Genomic DNA, 13,781 nt, shown 5'->3' with positions numbered 1-13,781 from the left:
TTTGTTGTCACTAATTTGACATTGAAAATGAGCGAAGTGTACTAATAGCCACATAGGAAAAGATATTCCACAAGGATACCATATGAGTTGTGATTTTTCATTGTTTGAAGAGAAAATCTAGAGAATAAAATTTGTATTTTATTTATTGGAATTTTTTAAACTGAGAATCCGAAGGCTAAAGGAACAAGTGAAATTCTAGGTCATAAGCTTATAAATTATAATCGGTATATATAACATATTTATAAATCTTTTCATGAATGTAATACCAGTAATTGTTTTGAATTTTAAATATTTTTGTTTTGTGAAAATTATATTTATTAACTTGACATTATCGTTTTATAATACATATTAAGCTGTTGGTGTTTTGGTGATTGTATTATTTGTTTTGGTGATTGTGTTATTTCAAGCATCTCGCTAGTTCTAAGATATTTTTTTTATTGGTCGTTCATAAAAAAAAAAAAACTTCTATTGAAAACGAAGTTGTATTCAAATAAAATAACTTTGTTGGTATCGTATGCGATTGTCAAATTCTTTTAGGCATATCAAGACTTTATTTATTCTTTTAATTTTGTTTTTATTTGCTATTGCGAGTACCGGTACCGTAACAAACAAATACTGACATATTCCCACCGCACATAAAGTATAATAGGTTTTAAAGTTAAGAGTTATTTTAGTACCCATATTTTGTTCAATTACACAACTTTAATATTGTTTTTGAATTTGTTGCAAATGGCTACTTCACGTTTCCAAAACTTGTCATTTTAATACTTTTTTCTAACCATGTCTATTTTGTCCATTAAATCATGGATAAATTGATAAATATTTTATTTTATTTTATTTGTTTTATCTTTTCCTTTAACCAAAATACCTTATAGTAATGGAGTAAAACACAAAACAAATTGAAATACTAAAAATAAATCAAACTTGAAAACCCACCGACAATCATATATGTTTCCTCACCATACAATCACCGTCAATGCTCAACTCCTCCATTGTAATCTGACTCCGGTTTGGATATTTTGAAGCTATACTATTCGGTAATGTTGGGAATGTTCAGATGACGAGATTGAGTTACGAACGAGACGTTTTCTTTGTTGGGTTGTTGAGTAATTGGAAGCTAGATTGTCAAGATGAAAACACGGGTGATGTTCGTCGGAGATCCGTTGTCAATTGAGCATTGACGAATTCAGAAATGGAAGGTTAGTTGGAGTGATTGAATTGGGTACCCATCAATTCATCAAGATTCAAAATTGAGTTGGGGGGTTTGGATTGGGGGGATGTGTGAGTGGGAGGGGTAGTTTGATGTTTTGATTTAAGGGGCATTTTGATTAAAATAAAAATAGAAAATATAAAGATTAAAGTTTATCCTAGACTTAACGTATAAAAGTAGACAGTGTTAGAAGAATGTATTAAAATGACAAGTTTTAGAGACCAGTAGCCATTTACAATAAATTTAAAAACAGTACTAAATGTTGGATTAATTTTTATTCCGGGTCACAAGTCGGCCTAAGAGGTTTTAACAAGTCAGTTAAAGTCTAAGTAGTATTATGAACATTCTTTCATTTGTTTGATGGCCAAGTTCACCTTATTGGCCAAGTTGAGTGGTGGACACATATTATGCTTGGTGACCAAGTTGGATTACTAATATAAAATATATGTACAAAGTTAGTGTTAGATACAACAATCACCACCCTCACTGGTTAGTTTTTTGAGTTATATTCTGGTTATAATATAAGTCGGTTATTTTTAAGGTATGTGTTAATTATCGTTTATCATTCTTGACTAAATATGTGTAATTGAGTAAACCACATTCACTAAAATAACTCTTAAACTCAAGGTTTTATTTAAAATTGTCTGATCGAAACTCTCTTGATGGAGTACGTAGGCTTCGTATGAATGCTGAACAAACCAAGGTCTCATAGACAGCAGCATGCTTGTCTTTTAATTGTCCGCTTGTCTTTTAATTGTCCTTGCTTTGTTTTATTCATTTTAAGATAATACATTTTCTATTAAAAAGTATATTTATATTTTAATTTGATTCTTCTGAAAATCAATATGATGGAAATGATCGGCTAAGTAAATCTTACTAATCTATTAAATCAATACAATTTGTCACATGTCCTACTAGGGTGTCCACCTAGGTCTCCATGTCATCTCATTTCCATTCTAAGACTCTCCAATATTGTGTCATGTGTCATCTCACACACTATTTAAACCTTAGAATTTTACACCATCATTTTAATCATTTTAATCTCTCTCTCTCTCTCTCTCTCTCTCTCTCAAAATAAACCACATACATCATTTACTATTTACCATGTCCTCTCTTATTCATTCCACTGCCAACTCCATCTTTGGTATCCCACATGTTGCTACCGGGGTCTTTATGGAAACCCTAGGTGGCGGTGGTCGTCCGGTTGTGTTTTCCGGCTAACCTACTGCTGCCGGGTTCTATTTGGTAACCGTAAGTGGCGGTGGTGATCCAGTGGTGTTTTCCGGCGAGTGTATGCAACCGCCCTACAGTTTTCGGGTTCTATTTAGAAATCCTAGGTTGCGGTGGTTGTCTGGTTGTGTTTTCCGGCTAACCTACTGTCGGGTTCTATTTGGAAACCCTGGGTGCCAGTGGTGGTCCGACGGTGTTTTCCGGCGGTGAAGAATAAACCAAATGTATGGTTACAATTTTGTTTTTTTAATTAATGATAAATCCAAGATTAAGAGTCCATCAATTGTTGTTCATTGTTGATGGTGTTTGGTTTGGCTTTGTTGTAGGTGAATATTGGGTTTTCTTGCAAGGTAATATCTTTTTCCGGTAAGGTTTTCCGATATGGTTTTATATTTATTTTAATTGTTATTTCTAAAACGATTACAATTTCGAATTTTAAATTCCAAATTTAAGTTAAATTTGAAATTTGTAAATGGTAAGTCAATATTCCAAAACGTCTAAACTTACCATCATTCACCTACTATTTTTTTTAAAACGATTTGATTTATAAAGTTTAAATTTCCAATAAAGTTGATTTTTTTTATTTAATTGCTGGTCAAACGTTTAAGTTGGTAAGTTAAACGATTTGATTTAAAAATTTTAAATTTCCAAACGATTTGATTTAAAAAGTTTAAATTTCCAAATTTAAATTAAAGTTGATTTTTTTATTTAATTGCTGGTCAAACGTTTAAGTTGGTAAGTTAAACGATTTAATTTAAAAAGTTTAAATTTCCAAACGATTTGATTTAAAAAGTTTAAATTTCCAAATTTAAGTTAAAGTTGATTTTTTTTATTTAATTGTTGGTCAAACGTTTAAGTTGGTAAGTTAAATGATTTGATTAAAAAGTTTAAATTTCCAAATATAATTTATTTCTCCCAAATATAATTTATTCTAGAATTTAATAAAAATATTAATGTACATAACTGATTCCATTATTAGTTGTCTTTTGACTATATTTCGAAATTCAAATTCAAATTATTATTTACCATATTTAAAGGTTTGACTTAATTAACTATAATTAAGGAAATAATTTATGTTTTTATATAATATTAAATAAAATTATATAACCGTATATAATCATAAAGTTTCTAAATATTTATTAATAATTTGAATTATAAATACTAAATCATAATACTGATTTTTAAAATTAAACAAAAAATATAATATTGATTTTCCAAAATAATTTATTCTAGAAGTTTCTAAAAATATTAATCTACATTAATTTAATCCGTTATTATTTCAGAATTTTATAATTTAATAATAATAATAATACTTGACATTTTTACTTAAATTTGAATTTTATTAGTCGACCTTTTAACTATAATTTGAAATTCAAGTTCAAATTATTACTTACTATATTTAAAGGTTTAACTAAATTAACTATAATTAAATAACTAATTTATGTTTTTATATAATATTAAATAAAATTATATAACCGTATATAATAATAAAGTTTCTAAATTTTTATTAATAATTTGAATTATAAATTTACTAAATCATAATAGTGATTTTTAAAATTAAACAAAAAAGTATAATATTGATTTTCCAAATATAATCTATTTTTGTAAATTTCTAAAAATATTAATCTACATTAATTTAATCCGTTTTTATTCAAAAATTTTATAATTTAATAATAATAATAATAATTGACAATTTTACAAAAATTTGAAATTCAAATATATTTAAAGGTTTGACTATAATAATGATAATTAATGAAAGAATTTATTATTATTATTATTATTATTATTATTATTATTATTTCATTCCTAAATTAAGCAACGTATTATTATTAAATATTAAACGATTTTGATTAACCTTAAATATTGAAATATAAAATTTATTATATTAGAATACATTCTAAATATACATTTTGAATATAATCAATCATTTATTTTAGGAAAAAAAAAGATTTACAATAAACCGTTTTAATTATATTCAAACTTATTGTTTAGTCAAATATTCAGTTACATACTATATGCTAAATGATATCATTTCAAATTTACAATTATGCCAAAATTAAATAATCATAATCAAATTTCATTACAAAACATAAGATTACAAAATGATATTTTGATATCACGTAAAAATTTTCATTTAGTATTTGCATTTTTCTGTAATTTTTGTCCGTGTGGTAAACGTTTCTCCAATTCACTAACCTATGTTAAACATTCAACAAACTAATTTTAAAAGTTAATTTGTTTTTATTTATTTTATTTTACAACCAAGCCTTAGTCTTTGTAAATTTAGTTTTTGTAATACATGTTAAACATTCACTGACCTATATTAAACATTCAACAAAGTAATTTAAAAGTTAATTTAGTAATACATGTTCAAGCTAATTAATATAGTCTATAGTCTATCTTATATAAAAAAATCTTGTATATAACTGACTTTTGATTATTTTGTTAAGGTTAACACAAGTAGTACATGATCAAACAGTTTAGAGTTTCTAATTAGTTTATTTTCTAACTTTTAGATTTGTTACTTGTATTTAACAACTTTATTAATGTTAAAATGTTACTCATTATTAAACATATTAATCTGTTAATTGTATATTTAATTCGGATGCTATTGGTTTATTATATTTTCAGGTGGTGAAGCAAATTATGAGTTTCTTTTGGTAGAATGTTTGAAGAAGTTGATGATGGTTTAATATGAAAAAACATGTTTATGTCTTTTGTTGATGTTTTTTGGTTGTTCGATATACATTAACTTATTATAACTTTTAATATCTAGACAATGTAAATGGTTAACTTTTTGGTCTGAAAGTTTAAAAAAGTTTTGTGTTGCTTGAATTTGTTGTTTAAATTTATTATATTTGTTGATATGTTTTTTCACCAGTGTGTAACACGGGCTATACCCTAGTCTACATAAAGCTAAAACAAGGGGTGGGTCAAAAACTTTTTGTCGCATCGGAAAAAAAAGAGAAATATGCAATTTGCCTCCCTGGAAAATATCGTCGTCGAATGGACTAACCATTGAAAAAGAATTTGCGAAGGTTGTGCCATTACAATTTTCGGGCGGGTTTTTTTGTCTCCTACCGTTAGTTGACTTTCCTTTAACCTGTTAAAAATTGTTGAAATGACCCATTTACCCGTATATCTTCATCTTCATCATCTAACCCATAAATTGATGAACTCATTTCTTCATCTTCATCATTTAACCCAGAAATAATGAACTCTTTCATCGTCTTCGATCAACAACCCAAAAACATAACTCTAATCAACAACAACCCAACAACCCAAAGAACCCTAAAAAGTTGCAGGTTTTCCAATATCACGGATTACAACCATTAATCATCTAACAACCATACTCACCCTATCCGTCACACCCACAACCTACCGGAGAATCCTCCACCACCCATTTTTCCGGCAAACTCAACCACACCGCCGCCGCCGACTTCTGACAACCCATTTTTTCATGAAACCCCAAGTCAAAAAAACCCCATATCAACCATCGCCACCGCCGGAAGTTCCGGCGACCCACCCAATGGCTCCGGCGCCGACAAAAAAGTTCGGGACGCCATGGCTCAGATCTGTAATATGAAGATCCGACAGATATTTATATCATCACCATCTCCAATCATCTTTTTCGTCATCATCATCATCATAACATTTTCATTCACAAACAAATACACAGTCACACACATATATACAAACATGTTGAGTTTGGAATGATTATAGATCTGCAAACCCTAGGTTGGATTGAAGCTATGGATTGACGATTGAACGGTGTGAATCAGTTAATGGTGTGGATAAGAACAAAACCCTATGTTTTGAGGATGAAGAAAGGAAACAGAAGAGTGAGATCGATTAATTTGAGAGATGAAAAATGAAAGATATTATTATTATTATGCTTTCACTATTACCTGAATAACAGAGCTTGTTTCCAAATCTTTCTTGACAAGAAAATCATGACCAACAGTTTTACATCTGAGAATTCATGCCCCACCCAAATATACACAGCATTCACTTATTATTATTATTATTATTATTATTATTATTATTATTAAGTACAATGACAACTTTACCCTTCACCATTAACAGTCAACGCTTGGTCAACTGACGGTAGGAGACAAAAACCCGCCCGAAAAATGTAATGGCACAACCTTCGCAAATTCTTTTTCAGTGGTTAATCCATCTAGCGACGATATTTTCCAACAAGTCAAGTCAAACTGAACGGGTCAAATTACATTGAATTATTGCAAGAAATTACAAATGATTATAAAATGAGTTTTAACCATAATCGCTTCAACCCCCCTTTGACCCACTACCCAAACTGCTAATTGTGCCACCTCTAGAGCTCTACTAGAACAATATTTTCACTTTTGATTGGGCTTTTAGCTTTTGACTTAACAAAAATAGTAGGAGACACTATAATACCCAAATTGATAGAATAAGTGCAAGAACTATAGTACTAAAACAAAGTAAATTTGAAATGGAATCCTTTAACAATCCGTATAAACTTTACATCCAAGTATTATCAATTATTCAGGATATTTCTTATACAATCGGATAGGATGTGAATATCCAAATGTAAAAACATCATAATTCAAGAAGACCACATGCAGACAAATGATTAGTTTTATCTTAAACTTGAAAGAAGGATACATCCCCACCACACTGTTATCAACTACAAAATCTAGACTAACACTTTTGAAAAAGTAAAACTCAACAGTATGAACCTTCAATTCAAACATTGAAATGATCGAATAGCCGTGAGAAATCCGGCTCGCTCCATTTCCCGATTTTAATCCTTTTTCCTTTCCGGCAAAATACCTTATTAGCTTAGGGTCGCTTACAACATCTAATTGGGGGTATGAAAGTGATTTCTGGTAATCAAAGACTCTTGAAAAATTTCAACTTCACAACTTCATTTGACTTTCTGAACATTCTTTTCTATTTTAGAATTCATTTCTTGGTGTCAAAATAAGATATGTGATATAAAAATGGAGGATCTATTATCTTTTCTTTTCTCATTCTCTCCAGGGATTATGAAACTAGAAATATTCTTGTTATTGCTTCGACTCATATTCCCCAAAAAGTGGATCCCGCTCTAATAGCTCCGAATAAATTAAATACGTGCATTAAGATACGAAGGCTTCTTCTTCCACAACAACGAAATCACTTTTTCACTCTTTCATATACTAGGGGATTTCACTTGGAAAAGAAAATGTTCCATACTAATGGATTCGGGTCCATAACCATGGGTTCTAATGCACGAGATTTTGTAGCACTTACCAATGAGGCCCTATCGATTAGTATTACACAGAAGAAATCAATTATAGATACTAATACAATTAGATCCGCTCTTCATAGACGAATTTGGGATTTGCGATCCCAGGTAAGATCGGTCCAGGATCATGGGATCAATAAATCAAGAACATAAAACTTCCAAAATGTGATGGTGCTCCCGCGGTAGATTTGCTTCCTTGCAAAGTAGACTCGCCTATGAATAAAAAACTAAACTAAATTGTCACAATGCCAAAACCAGCTTTCAAAGATAGTTTAAAATGTTCAGTTTGAACGCAACATATTAAAAATATGAAAAGTATTAAGTGACATATACATACCGTAAAGGATTATGGTTGATCTCATAAGAAACCATTGTACTTATTAAGATGCCTCTTCTTCAATTGCAGCCTCACCTGCCAGTCACCGACCAATTTTCATTAATTAGAGATGTCGAAGAAATTGAATGTAGCAAAATGGGTGGGCCCAGAAACAGGCAATCGTAGTACGGGTGTCGGGTCAAACTGAGTTGACCCAAACCACAATTAGTCCAAAAAATTATTTCTTCTATACATAATGCATGTCAAATATGATTACAAAAGTTATAATATTTTAAGTACACATGTACAAAATTGAACATACAAAAATACGAAAGTAGAATTGTAAACTGGAATGCGATGAAGAGTTTAATATGGACTTATAGTGTAAAAGATACTAACCTCTAATGTTAGAATTAAATCCACAAGTTGTCAAATGTTTTGCAAGTTTTTCTCCTAATTCTTTTTGCCAGTTTGGTGTGAGCTTAGCTGCGGGTACAAGCCATACAATTGCGGTCTCTGTTTTAAGATTCACATTGGCAGCCGATACAAGTGGCTATCAACATATGACTATTTTCAGTAACTCGGGTCATTGATTCCAGTACAAATACATCAAAAAACTCAGATTCTTGGTTTCAAAAAGCACATAAATATGCAAGGGATGCAAAGAAGTACTTACTTGACTCTCCAAAATCCTCTGTACTTTTCCGGAACATCCTCCACAGCTCATACCCTGAGAGGAGGATTTACAAGTTTGTGTTAAACTGTTTATACGGGTGCAAACCAGCCGAGTCGCTCGCTAGTTACTCGAGATCGGATTGATAAAAAGCTTGAAACAAGCAGAGCCCAAGCCTTAAATAAAGCTTGTTTAGTTATCGGGCCCAAGCTCGAGCCTTGTATGGAAAGATCGTTTAGGTTCGTTGAGTCTTGTGCATTTTTACTTTCTAACTCCTTTGGACTTCTATATATTAATTTCACATTGCACAACCAAGCTCGGGCAGAGCTTTAGCTCGTTTAAGGTTTTTCTCAAAATATATAAAAATAATTAGAATGTTTATATAAATTAATTAATAGATAAAAATTGAGTTGGGCCTGAGACGAGCTCAAGTTTGAAAAAAACTACTCACAAGTTGAGCTCAAGTTTCAGAATAAAAAACTCCAACTCTAGCTAGTGGACCTACAATATAAGTGTACGGGTCGGCCGACCCTTGTCAAATTTATGTGAGGTATAGTATATATATGTTAGAATCCCGATCGACCCTGAAGAAATTTTGACACGACACTTTTCCCACTCATGTGAAATTTTTCTTGGGTCTGCCCCTGACTCTAGCTCTTGTAAGTCGAAACGAGGTGAGCTCCAGCCTAGTCGATCTTCTGAGTTCTGCCCGGCTCGTTTACACTTTTATCATTAACATGACATATAATGACCAATATGAAAAAATTAAGCAGGAGCTTGACTTTTGAGACCCCAGTAATAGAGTTTCCGTTTGATTTCCAACTTTTAGGCCGCTGTTGTGGGGATTTATCTTTTTTGGGTTGGGTGGGGATAGTTAAAGTTATTCTACAAATGGGAATAAAAATGAGAAGAATGAGAAAGATTTGTAGCTTCACAAGAAAACCCCTCAAAATAATTTAAAAAAATAAAATAAAAAAATCATAACTCAAAATTTAATAAAAAAAAGAAAAAGTAAAAACACAAAAATGTTTCCACCGTCTTTCTCGTTCTCATAAAAAGAACACAATGGTAAGTAAAAAATGTCTTTGTGTCTTTTTGTTTATCATTGTGTTTTGTGTTTATTTTCGTCCATATCTTTTTTCCTTGACATTGTGTCTTTTTTCTTTATATTGTGTTATATTACTCAACATTGTGCTATTTTGTTCGGCATTCTGTTATATTTTGTGATCTATTGTGTCTTTTTTTAGTTATAATTGCGTCTTTTGTTCATTTTCGTCATTGTTTGATCTCGGCATTGTGTCTTTTCATCAAATTTTTTAACGGAAATGATGGCAAAAACTTTATAGTTTCTAAATTTATTTCGTTTTTTATTTATATTTTGAGTTATGATTTTTTATTATTTTTAAGAAGTTTTTTGTGTTGTCACAAATCCTTCTTACACTTCGCATTTTTGTCTCTCTTTGTATTTTAATTTTACCCTTATATTGGGGCGGCGGCATCGCTGATGTGGTGAGGTTTTACCACCCCAAACACCACACGAGGGTTGTATTGATAGGACGACATGGAGGTGGGCTTCAAAATTTTAACGACCGAAAAGGCATTATTTTGACAAATGGTGAGGCCCAAATCTAAAAAAGTGGGCCTTAACCACAACAAGAATTTAAGGTTAAAACCCCACGGACCACACGAGGGTTGTATTGATAGGACGACATGGAGGTGGGCTTCAAAATTTTAACGACCGAAAAGGCATTATTTTGACAAATGGTGAGGCCCAAATCTAAAAAAGCGGGCCTTAACCACAACAAGAATTTAAGGTTAAAACCCCACGACTAGCCTTATCAATAATACTTTGATAGCTTTTTCCGCTAAAGCTCACGCAATTTACAAGTATAATTATGTGTGTGTAAAAATCAAACAAATATATTAAGTTACGATGGTGCCCTAGTTCTGAGTAAAACTCATCTGTCCGAAGGCCCACTGATCAGAAAGATCTTAGTCTTTCTTTATTGAACCACTCATACCTCCCAAAGTATTGTTTTGTAGGGATTGAACCTGAGTCTTTATTGAAAAACCAGACTTCTTACCACTACTCCACATTTGAAAGGATAGTAAGGCCATGTTTGAGATTCCTTATTTACACTTCCTTTTGACTTATTTAAGGAGTTTTTGATAAGTTACAATATCCTAACTTATCAAAACTCCTTTTTTCTTCTTTAAAAACTTAAAAAAAAATCACATTATCCAAACACTCTTTTAACTTACAAAAGTCAATAAGTTATAAGGAGATAAAAATAAGGAATCCCAAACACCTCCTAAATTAATAGACAGAATTACAAATTTTGTTCTTAAAATATATACAATTTATGGATCAGGTCCTTTTAAAAGTTTATTTGCGGTGCCCTTTATATGACAAAATACATTCGATTTTTTGTCCTTCACACTGACTATCATCTAAAAATTCAGTTAAATTCAAAGAAACATGAGGATGTAAAAATCCCCCACGTGCCTGCGAATAAATTTTTTTAAATTGCATATGCTTAATAATAAGACTTACCTTAACATCGAGAATTATGACATTAGAAGAAGAAACATCATCGCCTCCAACCACTATCGGATCCACATCCACATTCCCTCCATCATCACCACCACCGCCACCACTTCCATCATTCACACCACCGCCACCACCACCAACACATGCCAATCTAAACCCAACCAGTGGTCTCCGGAACTCAGCTACAACTGCGGGCCGGATATGGAGTGGTGCAAGCTGAGATCGAAGAATTCGAACACCGGTACTGGATTGGTTAAATATGGTTTCGGAGTGACTGAATGCATTGGTGGTTGCCGTTGCCGACATTAATGTTAGCACCATATTCTGGATTGATAAAGGGAAGATATAAAGAAGAAAGAGATTTTGTTACAATGTAATGTATTGTACCTACCACGGGTCATTGAAATTAGTTAGTTGTTTATTACAACGTTATCCGCGCCGGCTGATTTATTAATGTTACTTGCTGCATTGTCCACACTATGCACGTGCATGTTTCAATTGGTTGGGGTGGGGGGTTCAGATTACTTTGATTAGTTAGCATATGTAATTTTAAAATTTGTTACCAACTGGTGTGGGACCAATGGGCTTCGGGGTGGCTTTCATGAAGACAACCTTGAGCCTTGTTTATTTAAAGTCTATAGTTACTCCGTTTCCTTTGTGTTATTTTGGAACAAAAACAAATTAAATTTTTTCATGTGATGTAAATGGATAGACTGGCTACTAAAGAGGCCCTTTCTTTCAGAAACATACCTATTGATTTGATTGGCTGTGGTTTGTGTGGTGATAGTACTAAACTATTAATACGTATAATACATGAAATAAAGGCAGGGGCGTCTATGGGGTATGGCATGGTAGTCGATGGCACATGCCCGACACCCCGCTAGGCCCGCAATTTTTTAAAAAAAAATTATATGTACTTTTATGACAAAAAATATGTATAATCAATGTTTCAACACAATTACATAACCAATAGTTTGGTCTAGTGGCAAAAGGGTATGACATCTAACCAAAAGGTTGTGGGTTCTAGTCGTATTTGAGACATTTTAAAGCTTATTTTTATACAAAAGTTTTTTACACAACTCAAATCATAATCACGTAAGCCCATTTAACATTAAATTGTTTAAACTCAACAAAATATTTCTTTTACTTAAGGCCCAAAAGAATTTTTGCCGTTGGCCCAAAAAAGTTTTCGACTTCTCGGAGCCGGCCTTGAATAAAGGAAAAAAGACTGCAAAATATATAAAAAAATTAATGAAGAGTTCGGTGCGGTTCAATGAATTTCGGTTATTTCAGTTTTCGGTTCCATCAGTTTTCGATGCAGTTTCGGTTAATGATTCGATATCTTCACAAGTACACTTTTTTATCCTATTATGTAATTGCGTTTATTCTTTTGTTGTGTGAATTGATTTATGTTTGGTATTCATCTAGGAATTTTAATAAAAAGAAAAGTTCAATCTTCTAAAGTTACTAATGAATGCGATCTAGCTCTTCCAAAAGATAAAAAAAAAAACACGTAGATGGCAACCGTAATCGATATTTCAATATTTAATGAATTGTGTTATTTTATGTTTATTTTTTGTGGTTTACCTATTTATATATTTATAGCCAATTCGTAATGTGCCCTTCGTATAAAATTTTTTTGAAATCGTCTCTGTTTGCACGACATACTTCCCATACAACGTTCTGATCATCATTAAAGGAAAAATTAATGCTAACATAAAAATTTCAAATTTGATAAAAGTTATAAACATTGATAGGCATGGGGCCATGAAGGTGTCATGTCGAAAGTGTTCGCAATATTTTCTTATATTTTAATAGTCAAGGGAAAAATAGTCAATTTGTCAAATCCTGAACATTTTCATTATTTCCAAAAATGCCCTTGAAAAATAAATTTGAAACCCGAATCATGTTTAAAATTCTAACTTTCATCAGTTTGACATTTTTAAGTCCACTGAACACATAACACATATGACGATAAACCTATTTGCATTCTCAAACTTTTAAAAATATTCAAATTTCTCATTTTTGACCCGTAACAAATTTTGACCTAAATGTTGTTAACTTGTACCAAACAATCTATTTATCAACTTTTGACCCATAAAATCAAATTTAAGTTTCACAAAAAACCCGAAACAATCCTTAATACAAAATACTAAGAAATTAAATATGATAAACTTTGTTAAGTCTGAAAGTGATTTTTATATAATATCCTTTTATTTTAACACACACACACACACACACACAACAAGAGAGATCCTGTACAAGAGAGATCCTTGGTTCATAATTAAATCATGTAACACCCTTGGCAAACACAACATCGTCCCACTCTTAGGCTATCCCACATCGACCGTGGACAAGAGAGATCCTTAGTTTATAAGTAATGTCCTGCCTCTTAACGTCACCAATGCGTTTTGGGCAACCAAAAACAAATCCGTGAGCTCTTCGTGGGCAGAGCGGACAATATTGGTGGCACGAATTCAGAGCTCTTAGATTTGGTTATTTCACTTTCAAATTGGTTTTGGATAA

The 13,781-nt window shown here is 31.6% G+C and overlaps 1 long non-coding RNA gene across 1 annotated transcript; it reads right to left on the bottom strand.

Moving 5' to 3' along the window:
- Positions 1-7,934: 7,934 nt before the first annotated feature.
- LOC143608926 (uncharacterized) lies at positions 7,935-8,737 on the bottom strand. Its single transcript, XR_013149353.1, has 3 exons — positions 8,708-8,737; positions 8,431-8,584; positions 7,935-8,127 (listed from the first exon to the last, which is right to left on the bottom strand). It is a non-coding gene; the product is annotated as an uncharacterized LOC143608926 (long non-coding RNA).
- Between the last annotated feature and the right edge of the window lie 5,044 nt (positions 8,738-13,781).

The sequence above is a fragment of the Bidens hawaiensis genome, unplaced genomic scaffold (assembly GCF_021521415.1).
Source record: "Bidens hawaiensis isolate Kalapana, Puna unplaced genomic scaffold, B.hawaiensis_p1.1 tig00419454_1, whole genome shotgun sequence".
NCBI lineage: Eukaryota > Viridiplantae > Streptophyta > Magnoliopsida > Asterales > Asteraceae > Bidens > Bidens hawaiensis.
This window is presented reverse-complemented; position numbering and strand designations above follow the sequence as displayed.